Raw genomic sequence first — 12,421 nt, 5'->3', positions numbered from 1 at the left:
TTTATGTATTTAATAGTTTGCCTGGAGTTCAGTGTACAGAAAGGAACATAGACGTCTGTGTGCAAAGTGCATTGCAGTTATTTATGGACTGTATATATATTTATATATATATATATATATATATATATATATATATATATATATATATATATATATATATATATATATTGTATATCTGGCATGGACCCAAGAAAACACATCTGTAGGGATGTTCAACGTGCAACATATTTACGACTCTAACATATTCACACACACACACGGTGACTGCGCAAAAAAAAAAATAGAATATTTTCTTCCCATGTGTCCCTCCACCAAGGATGTCATAGTGCCAGATAAACAGGCTAATCATCTCTTGTTTGTTCCCTACTCCAGTCCCTCCCACAGATATCTGACACCTGCCACCCCTAACTAGATACCTGTCACTGCTCTGAGCTGCACTGTCACTCGTACATCGCACTCCCGCACTCAGCAAGGGCCGCTAATGCACAGAGACACCCACCTGGCAAAATGGTCTGATTAATCGTGAGCGGTAAGGGCCGCAGGATTTCACCGAGAATAGGACAAGTATTTTTATCCCTGCGCACACTCACAACTATTTGCATAGCTAGAACAAGAAGTGCAGATAGCTAGAGATGGTTGCACAGGCCGATAAATAATATTTATTATATTTATATATACATGTACATATTTATATTTAATAAAAATGTATTTTTTTAACACATCTCATATTTTTTATATTTATTATACATATTTTAAATATGTTATATCTTTTTTATATATTTCGATTTAATATGGTTTATTTTTTATATTTTTAATATGTAATATATAATTTTTTCATAAAATTATATTTATTATTTGTTTTAGATACAGTATATTTAATTTTTGTTATATAAATATATTTACACTAATAAATATATCTTTATTTTTTATTTTATTTTAAATATTTAATAAACAATTTTATATCTATGTTTTAGATGTAATATATATTTTATATGCTAAATATGATCAATATAATTATCATTATTATCATTATTATTATTAGTTACATTTATATATTTAGGATTTAATATATATTTTATATTTATTTTATATATTTTATACTTATTTAATTTTATATATTATTTATTTTTTCTGTTTAGTGTATATTTTATAATTATATTAGTTGTCATAATTAATACATCATTTTATTTTTTAGATTTAATATATATTTTAGATTTTAAATATTATTATTTATTATATTACTATTATTATTATTATTATTATTATTATATATTTATATATTTAAAATGATGTATACTAAACAGAAAATAGAAATATATATATATATATATATATATATATATATATATATATATATATATATATATATATATATATATATATATATATATATATATATATATATATATATATATATTTTATATTTCTTTTTTTCTGTTTAGTTTATATTTTATATTTATATTAGTTAATATAATTAATATATAATTTTATTTTTTACATTTAATATATATTTTAGATGTTAAATATTACCAATATCATTATTATTATTATTATTATTATTATTATTATTATTATCATTATATACATTTATATACTTAAGATTTGATATATATATATATTTTATATTTATATTAGTATTTTATAATTAATATATATATTTTTTTATATTTAATATATATTTTAGATGTTAAATACTGTAATTTTATACTAATTATATTAACTAATATAAATATAAAATATATACTAAACAGAAAATAGAAATATAAGATATATATATATATATATATATATATATATATATATATATATATATATATATATATATATATATAATATTTCTATTTTCTGTTTAGTATATATCATTTTATATTTATATTGGTTAATATAATTAGTATATAATTACATTTAGTATATTTAATATATATATTTAATATATATTTTATATGCTAAAATATTATGATATACACATAAATATTTAATCTATATATATATTTTTTAAATATTCTATATTTATTTAATTTAATATATGTAATGTGTAATTTATTTAATATTTTTAAAATAAATATATTTTTGTATTATTTATTTTATTTAACATATGTAATTCTCATTTTATATGATACATTTTATATTTATTTAATTTAATATATTTAACATGTATTTTATATATTGTATTATATATTTATTTTGGTTACTATATTTAGATAATCTATTATTTATTTTATTTATTATATTTAATATTTATTTTAACTAATATATTTATTTTGTTTAATACACATTTAAAAATTTTTTTATTTTAATATATTTATTTTTAAAATATTTTACACATCCAAATTTTTAATACGGAACTTAATATATCGCTTCTCAATGAAGTCGCTCCCTAAACCCATAAATTTAAGCGTCCTGGCTTTTGCTTTGATGCACTAACTTAAATTAAACAGGGAGGGAATACATTATGCATGGCTCTGACATTTACAGGGCCTTTTGCTGAACATAGGATGCGTTCATCAATAGTCTGTCTCCATTGGTAATCTTCTTTATTATCGTGTAATGAAATACGATTGCCGGGCTGGTAGAAGTATACAAAGCGATCGTTGCCACTTGCACCATAAAATATGCATCTGTTGCAGGTTTTTTGGGACTTTTTGCTACAGTCCTTTCTGAAAAATGTGTCTTCTAATGAAGACGTAGATTGGTAACGATAACCTGATTACTGAAGAATCATTTTATACTTAAAGCTGAACCGCGGGGAGGGGGGGAATACGAAGTTACCCTGGCCGGCGGGGGTTCTCCTACACGGCAAGGGTTAAAAGCGCATTTTTTTGTCTCGGGTGTCGTTAATAAGCAGTCATACTTATATCTCTTGCTTCTGATAAGTTCCTCTTCTCCAAGCAACTGGTCTCCTGAAGCCACTTCCCTTCAGCACTCCGGCAGTTGCGGGCATTCTGAAGTCATCATCAGGTCTATCAGTCCTGCATTGTAAGTGATGATGCCTGGCCACAAACCTCTGAGAGCTGGAGGGAAGATGAGAGCAATGGCTGCCAAGGGAGCGAAGGGTAAAGTAACTGTTCCTTAATATTTAGGGCCTCATCCCTTGCAACTGGTCTCTTGAAGCTGCTTCCTTTCAGTGCTCCAGCATTCTGATGTCATCATCAGGTACAACGCAAGACCATCAGGAGTAGAAGAGGGAAGAGGAGCGCAATGGCTTGCTACTCGGGTTCTGATAGGTTCCTGTTCTCCAAGTAACTGGTCTCCTGAAGCCGCTTTCCTTTCCCAACCCAGAGCGCCAAAGGTAGAGAAGAGCCATGGCTGCCAGGGGTAGCGAAGGGTAAAGTAACTGCTCTTTAATATTTAGGGCCTTATCCCTTGCTACTGATAGGTTCCTGCTCTCCAAGTAACTGGTCTCGTGAAGCCTCTTCCCTTCAGCGCTTCGGCATTCTGACACTATCGTCAGGTAAAATGCAAGACCATCAGTGGGGATGCGAAGGGCCTGGCCACAACCCAGAGTGCCGAAGGAAAGAGGAGAGCAATGCCTGCCAGGGAGGGGTGAAGGATAAAGTAACTGCTCTTTAATATGGTAGGGCCTTATCTCTTGCTCCTGCTCCATCTCTCCAAAGAACTGGTCTCCTGATGCCACTTCCCTTCATCGCTCCGGCATTCTGGAGAGTAAAATAACTATTGTTTAAAATGTAGGGCCTAATCCTCTCCTCCTGATGATCTAATGTGCTCACATGATCAGGAGTCAGTCCCGTCGGCTCCTGATCATCTGTGCTGAGAGCGCGCTCAATGCTCATCCACCCATAGACACACGTGCGTAGCATGTGGGCATTAAAGCCCACCCTCTTTTGCCGCCGCACATATGCCCTACTTGGGCAACAAAGGGTTCAACTAAAAGTTTAATCGGTTATTAAAAGGAAGTATCAATTATGTCGCCACGTACATAACAAAATATCTATTTATAGGTCTTAATAAATTTATTTTAACTTATTATATTATAATATTTAATAGTGATTGGCCTGCTAGGGGGGCGCTATATTCATTATCTTTCCCATCGTATCCCTTCCCAGCTTGCAGTTATGTGGCGGTGAAAATCGGTGGCTTGTGCCGAAAGAAGGAAGAAGATGAAGCCCCGGTTCCATTCTCCTGTCCAATAACAGCAAAGCCAAAATCCAGTAAGTAATTTTGAGAAAGAACTTTTGGAGCTTCGGGCGTTTGGCTTCAGATGACTTGGAGTGGAGATGAATCATCAACCAACCAACCATCAACCAACCAACCAAACATCAACCAATCAACCATCAACCAACCAACCATCTATAGATTTTTTTCTCCTCAGCTGTGCATGTTTCCCTATGAGACTGTGTAGAGCAGGGGTCTCCAAACTTCCTACGCAAAGGGAAACTTCATTGTCCTTCAGTGTTTGGGAGGGGCCATACTGTGGCCAGTGGGCATAAACGATGCCCCATCATTGGTTTTAATGGGTGGAAGAAGGCACCATTGTTGGTATCCATCTAATAGTGCCATCAATGGTGTCAGTTGGAGAACTGGTGTCCCCTCATTGTGTCAGTTGGTGGAATAGTGTCCCAAGGACCAAATAAAGGCAAGCAAAGGGCCACGTCAAGCAGTTTGGAGACCACAGATGTAGAGAGGAGTGCAGTGCCTAGACAAGGTCATCTAGAGCCCTGGGGCAAACATGTCAAATTGTGCCCAGCCCCCCCCCCCGAAGATGTATGATCATTATGTGTCAGCAAAAATCCCCTACCCTATAAAAATCGATCACCAACCTGCATGCAGAAATATTCCCCCCCCCCCCCCCAGCTAAAATCCTCCCTCCCCATATGCCCCAAGTACAGTAAAAATCCCCCACAAAATTTTTTTCACCCTCCTGGCACAAATCTTTTACCCCTCAAATGTCCTCTCCAAGCACAATTCCTCCACTCCAAAAAAACATACATTTCCCCCTCCTAGCACAAATCTTCTACCCTTCAAATGTCCTCACCAAGCACAATTCCTCCACTCCAATACCCCTTCACTCCAAATCCCACCAGTACAAATCCCCCCCCCCCCAAAAAAACATAAATTTCCCCCTCCTAGCACAAATCTTCCACCCTTCAAATGTCCTCTCCAAGAACAATTCTCCACTCCAATACCCCCTCCACTCCAAATCCCCCCAGTACAACCCCCCCCCCAAAAAAAATACATACATTTCACCCTCTCCAAGCACAATTCCTCCACTCCAATACCCCCTTCACTCCAAATCCCCCCCCAAAAAAACTTTCCCCCTCCTAGCACAAATCTTCTACCCCTCAAATATCCTCTCCGAGCACAATTCATCAACAAATTTTCCTTCCTAGAACGAATCCCTCCCCCCCAAAGTTCCCCTCTGAGTACAAATACCCCCCATCATCGTTAATAGCACAAATTCCCCCTCCCCTCCACACACAAAATTCCCCTCCTAGCACAAATCCCTTCCCTCTTCTACCATATCACGTTTTCCACTACAAATCCCCTCTCCTAGCACAAGTCCTGTTCCCCCCTTCCATCACAAATTCTCCCCATATCACCACTCCTAGAACACTTCCCCAAATTTCTCCTTCCCCTCCTAGAACTATTCTTACCTTCTGCCGCACCCCCCTCCCCCCTAATTTCCTCCTCCCAACACATCACCTAAATCACCACTACTAGACTACTACCCCGAATTTCCCCTCCTAGAACTATTCTTACCTTCTGCCACCCCCCCCCCCCCAATTTCCTCCTCCCAACACAAATCCCACCAAATCCCAACTCCTAGCACACCTCCTCAAATCTCCACTCCTAGAACCATTCTTACCGTCTGCCCCCCCCCCCCCCCCATATCCTCCTGCCAACACAAATACCTCCAAATTAACACCCCTAGAACACTACCGCAAATTTTCCCTCTTAGAACTATTCTTACCTTCTGCTGCTCGCCCCCCCACCCACCAGTTACCTCCTCCCAACACAAATCCCCTCCCCCCAATCTTCTTGTGGTGCTCCCTCCCAACTTACATGACGCTACAGTGCCTCTCCTGCCCATCCCTTGTCCCGGCCTTGGAGGACCATATCTATTCCTTCCACTCAGGTTTCAGATTACACTCAGCTCCCTGCTTGATTCTGTATAAGGGTTTACAACCAATTTAATGGATATTTATCATTCCAATGTGTATACGGCACACAATTCTGATCGACAATCCCCATTACCATGTTGTATCTTACATGACAAATTTTGCAAACGCCTCTCCAACCCCCCCACCAGTACATCATGAGCCGCCCATTGGTTTATCCCGACTTTAACTGAGCCAGCAGAAAAAAAAGTTCAAAGTAAACAAAAATTCTAAAGTCTATTTTTTCTTCGGAGGATACTTTGTTATCTGTGTTTAACGTGTCAGTTGCAAACTTCTTATAATCATTTGTCAATGTCATGGAAAGAGTCTGCAGAGATGTTGGTGATGGAGCTCATTAATTTCCAAGGCCTTTCCTAGACGAGGGGATGGATCTAAGTATAGAAGGTTTACTATAACCTTGTTTTTTTTATGTTTGGATTCATAACTCTTCTCTGAAGAGATCCCTATAGATGAGAATTGTTTTACTAATTATTATTATACAGAATTATTATTATTATTGTTATTATTATTATAATACAAAATTATTATTATTATTATACAGGAGTATTTTTTTATGCTTATTATTATTATACAGGATTATTTTATTTTTATTTATTATTATTATTATTATTATTTTAAAGCCCAGCTATGGAACTGATTACATTGCCAAAATGGAAAAACTGCCATTAAATAAAAAAAATTATAATCTGATTAGATACGGCACTGCGCTACTTTAACTGGCAATTGCGCGGTCGCAGCGCTGTACCCAAAAAAAATGTATATAATTTTTTTACACAAATAGAGCATTCTTTTGGTGTTTTTTTTTATTTTTTATTGTTTGTGAGATAAACGGAAAAAAAAAAACATTTTGAAAAAAAACTATATTTTTTACTTTCTGATACAAATTATATCCAATAACAAATGTAAAAAAATTCTTCATGAATGTTATCTTTACTAAAAAACAAACAAAAAAAAACAATAAGAGTATATTGATTCGTTTGCGTGAAAGTTATAGCATCTACAAACAATGGTATATACGGTATTTTCGAATTTGTATTTATTTATTGATTTTTTATACTACTAATAATGGTGATTAACGACTTATAGTTTGGTGGGAAATCTGACAGTTACTGACACTTTGTGGGAACTGACACTAATACAGTGATCAGTGATAATACTATACACTGTCACTGTACTAATGACACTGGCTGGGAAAGGGTTAACATCTTGGGGTAATCAAGGGGTTAAACATGTGCCTAACAATGTGTGCAATATGTGCTGCTTTTTACTAAAGATCTCTTTGTTTCTCATCCCTTTGCAGGGAGAAGAAACAAAATAATCATTCCCTGTGAACAGAGCTCTGTGTTGATTGTCAACACAGGGCTCTGGGCTGTGATTGGATGCTGCCAATCAGCAGGTCCCAGCCTTGAATCATTGGCCAGAACCTGCTGACAAACTCCCACTGTGAGTTGGCTGGGGGGGCTACACAAGTGCACGCCCTAAAACCGGAAGCATTCCCAGGCGTTGACCTTTATACCCCAAGGAAGAAATGGAATGTCAACATTTTAGTTGGGTTGCTCCACTCTGCTGATGGAAGTCAGGAAATGGCACAACAGTCACATCACTTCCACATACATTCCGGAGTCACTTGGTACTACATAGTCAATCAGATTTAGTGGACGTGGTCCACAGCAGTCACACGTGAAAGCATATGTAGGACTTTAAGCAGCCATCTCCTTCAAAAAGTCTCTCCTTCCACCCATGGTACTCACAGGGCTGAGTTCTCTGTAGGCATCTCCTCGATAGGTACACCTCTGCCGGGACCCTCCAGAGATATAGTCTCACTCAGGGAACTCTTAGCCCTTGTACACAGGGTCGGACATTCTGACGGAAAATGTTCCGCTCGGACCGTGTTGTCGGATAATCCGACTGTGTGTGGGCTTCATCAGACTTTTTCAGTCAGAAAGTACGACCAACAAAGTTTGAGAGCTGGATATAAAAATTCAGACAACATATACCGATCGGACTTAGTCTGATCGTTTGTAGAGAATTCCGATTGGACAAAGTGCCACGCATGCTCAGATCAAATTCCTAGACCAAAGCTATTGGCTACTAGCCTGAATGTAGTCCCGTCGTAACTAAATAACGGCATCACGTTACGAACGATCGCATTTTCCGACAACTTTGTCCGACCGTGTGTATGCAACACCAGTTTCGGACAAAATCAGTCAGACAAAATCCGACAGATTTTGTTTTTTCGGAATGTCCGACCGTGTGTACAAGGGCTTAGTTTTGCCTAAAAGGTCTTTTTTGAAACCCACCCAAGCCCCATAAGGGTCAGAAAGTCTACAGGCGGCTCTCCTGGGTGCAGGTCTACTCCTCCCTGGCCTCCAGCCCTGTCCAGGGGCTCCACATGCTGGTTAAATCTGTACTGATGTGGACTGTTGGCTCCAATGCCCCAACTGCCCTAGGGCTTCTCCCAATCTGGCTTATATGTGGGCACTGACTCACCTATGACATCACTGCAGGAGGGCTCTGACTAAAAGGTACCAAGCACCACATGACACTATTTTCCGCAACTGGACACTATTTTGGAACAGATCCACCTTGTGGCAGAGTAGCAAACTGCACCTGCCCACACAAGGAAGGTCCAAGTTCTGTCTCCTGTAGCCCGTCTCCACTCACAATCGGAAGTAAAAACATACATAGCATGCTCTACTTGCCATATTTACTTAAACAATCAGCAAAATGACTCTATACATAGTATCGTCACCCAAAACTACTTTTCTGTGGCGCGTGTCACCACTTCTGGCTTTTTAACAAGTCAGGAGTGGTGAAACATGTAAAGAAAGTGTGGTTTTGGGTGGGAGATACTATGTATGCAGTCATTTTGCTGATGGTTTAAATAAATACGGCAAGAAGAGCTTGTTAGAGTGCAGCTTTCATCTTTTTACTTCTTTTGTTTCTTTGTCTACCTACAGGCGGCTCCTGGCAATTTGTGGCCTCCTCAATACTTTGGTTAACCAGCATGCTGTTGCAGAGTGGTTGGGTGCCGCCACTATGCACTTAAATAGGTTGTGTTTCCAAAACATGACAGGTGGTATAATTTTGGCCACTCTGCAACCACGGCAATGTGTTCCAACATTGCCATCAGCCATCTTAACCTCTTGCCGGACATATAATGCCACAAAGAAAGTGGGTTTAATGCCCATGTGCCATACATATGTGCCCTTGGGCGGCTGAAGTTTCTGTACTAAGAGCACAATCACTGCACACTCCCAGCACAGTGACCAAACTGTCTCGGTCTCTAGAACGTATTGTAAGCTGGTAGGACCTAGTGATCCAGGCAGTGTGTTACTGGGTAACTAGCTGAGAAAAATGAAAAAGAAAACGAATTCAGCCACTAAATCCAAGGACTGGTAACCTGAAATATATTAAATTTTTTTGCTGGGTTTAGATATGCTTTATAGAATGCCCCATGTAGTCCTTACAGTGATCGCCACTCAAGCTGCTTTATTTTATTTTCCAGATGGATTCTCCGAACAGATAACAACAGTGAATTCAGAAACCCAAAAACAAACTGTCCCCAAAGCAGCTCCACCAGCTAAGCAATGCAGATCCTGAGGGTAGTGGAACCCAGTCACAAAGGCTGGGCAAGAAGAACACTTTAACCTCCTAAATTTGCATCCATGCTCCTCAATCCTCCATCCTCTGTTTCAGTTCAGAACCTGGTGGCTTTGGAAAAATTAATCTTCTATGTTAGCGATGGTACCTGTTGCTCAATTTTTAGAATGTAGGTTCCCTTTTCTGACCTTTTGAGCTTGAAATTTTGACAATGCTCCCAGAGATGTCAATTAATCCCATGTCACTGGTGAGATAATAATCATTGCCTTCAAAATATTTCAAAAACAAAATGTCCCCAAAGAAAATTTACCAGTCAAGCCATGCAGATCCTGAGGATAATGGGACTAAGTCACCAGGACTGGGAAAGAAGAACACTTTAACCTCTTAAATTTGGAACCATGTTCCTCCATCTCCATCCTTTGCGCCAATTTAGAACCCAATGGCTTCAGAAACGTCCCTTTCTCTGCTGGTGATGGTACCTGTTGCTCCATTTTGAGAATTTTAGATTACTTCTTCTGATCTTTTCCAACTTGAAATTTAGCAACTCTCCCAGCGACGTCAATTAATCCCATGTCACTGGTGAGATAATGATCATTGCCTTCAAGATATTTCCCCTAAGACCTTAGGGTAGTGGGACCGGGTCACTAGGGCTAGGAAAGAACACTTGAACCTCCTGAAGTTGGATCCATGCTCCTGAATCTCTGTCCTTTGTTCAAGTTTAGAACCTGATGGCTTTGGAAAATTCACATTCTCTGTTGGTGACGGTACCAATAGCTCAATTTTTAGAACTTTAGGTTACCTTTTCTGACCTTTTCCAACTTTCAGTAATTCAGCAACGCTCCCGGAAACATCAATGAATCCCATGTCACCAGTTAGTTCATGATCATTGCCTTCAAGATATTTCAAGACCTGAGGGTAATGGGACTGGGGCACTAGGGGTGAGAAAGAAGAACACTTTAATCTCCTACATTTTGTAATCTTCAACCTCTGTCCTTTGTTCCAGGTTAAGACCTGCTGGCTTCAGGAAATCCAATTTCTATGCTGGTCACGGTACTTGTTGCTCCATTTGTAGAACTTTAGGTTACCTTTTTCGACCTTTTCCAGCTTGAAATTCAGCAAAGCTCCCAGAGACATCAAATAATCCCGTCATCGGTGAGAAAAATAATCATTGCCTACAAGATATTTCAAGACCTGAGAGTAGTGGAACCGGGTCACTAGGCCTCGGTAAGAAGAACACTTTAACCTCCTAAATTTTGTAATCCTCAACCTTCGTCCTTTGTTCCAGGTTAAAACCTGGTTGGCTTTGGAAAAAAAAAAATTCTGCTGATGACAGTTCCTGTGGCTCCATTTTTAGAACTTTAGGTTACCTTTTTCGACTTTTTCCAGCTTTAAATTCAGCAACGCTCCCATAGAGGTCAAATAATCCCCTGTCATCAGTGAGAAAAATTATCATTGCCTCCAAGATATTTCAAGACCTGAGGGTAGTAGACCGGGTCATTAGGGTGAGGAAAGAAGAACATTTTAACCTCCAGTTTAGAACCTGGTTGCTTATGAAAATTACATTTCTCTGTTAGGGACAGTACCTGTTGCTCCACTTTTAAAACTTTAGGTTACCTTTTCTGACCTTTACAGCTTGAAATTCGGCAACACTCCCAGAGACATTAATTAATCCCCTTTCACCGGTGAGATAATAATCATTGTCTTTAAGATATTTCAAGACCTGAGTGTAGTGGGACCAAGTCACTAGGGCTGAGAAAGAAGAACACTTTAACATCCTAAATTTGGATCCATGCTCCTCAATCTCTGTCCTTTATTCCAGTTTATAACCAGGTGGCTTCAGAAAATCCACTTTCTCTGTTGGTGACAGTACCTGTTGCTCCATTTTTAGAACTTTAGGTTACCTTTTTCGACCTTTTCCAGCTTGAAATTCGGCAACGCTCCCGGAAACGTCAATTAATCCCCTGTCACGGGTGAGATAGTGATCGTCGCCTTCAAGATATTTCAAGACATTTTCTCTTTATAACAAGTTTGCTGAAATAGAAGAGAAGCTAGAGTAAAGGACACGATTGTTATCTCACTGGTACTGATAATAGAAGCTTATAGAATTGAGGTTTCACTGTACCCTGCAGTATATGTAAACCTTTTTTACTTTAGAGCTTAAATTGTATACAACACTTAAATGTCATAAAATACAATATCATTCTTACAAAAATTAAAGGAGAAAGGAGAGAGCATGGAGGTAACTCTGAGGATTTGCCAACTAACTGGAAAAGACAAGTATTTTGTCAACACCGCCATTGAGGTTAATTGTGGGACACGGCCAGTACAGAGATGGATGACAGCCGCATCCAAAACCTCCTTCCCAGGAGGAAGATGTTGCTTGAAATTAACCTGTGCTGTTGACCTCAATGAAAAAGATCCTGTGTTTAATCACGGTCTTTAATAAAATAAATCAATCAGACCCTGACAGCTTCTGTTCTTTTCTTTTTTTTTTTTTATTGTTATCTGGAAAACAATTAAACATCCTCAACACTGGTGCTACAGACGAGGACATATTGTACTACTGTTGTTTTATTTGTTACAAGAATAGCGTAATAGATTTTTGTTCAGCATATGGTGAGGCCAACTTAAAGCCCAACTCCCGGCTACATTTTTATTTAAAAAAAATTGGATCCGCCAGG

The 12,421-nt window shown here is 38.0% G+C and overlaps 1 long non-coding RNA gene across 1 annotated transcript; it reads left to right on the top strand.

The window, feature by feature from the left end:
- Positions 1 to 370: 370 nt before the first annotated feature.
- On the top strand, positions 371 to 12,207 carry LOC143958050 (uncharacterized). Its single transcript, XR_013270089.1, has 3 exons — positions 371 to 529; positions 4,065 to 4,169; positions 9,646 to 12,207. It is a non-coding gene; the product is annotated as an uncharacterized LOC143958050 (long non-coding RNA).
- Positions 12,208 to 12,421: the final 214 nt, after the last annotated feature.

This window comes from Lithobates pipiens, unplaced genomic scaffold (genome assembly GCF_037356315.1).
Source record: "Lithobates pipiens isolate NorthernLeopardFrog02 unplaced genomic scaffold, aLitPip1_a1.2 Scaffold_1, whole genome shotgun sequence".
In the NCBI taxonomy this organism is placed as follows: Eukaryota; Metazoa; Chordata; class Amphibia; order Anura; family Ranidae; genus Lithobates; species Lithobates pipiens.
This window is presented reverse-complemented; position numbering and strand designations above follow the sequence as displayed.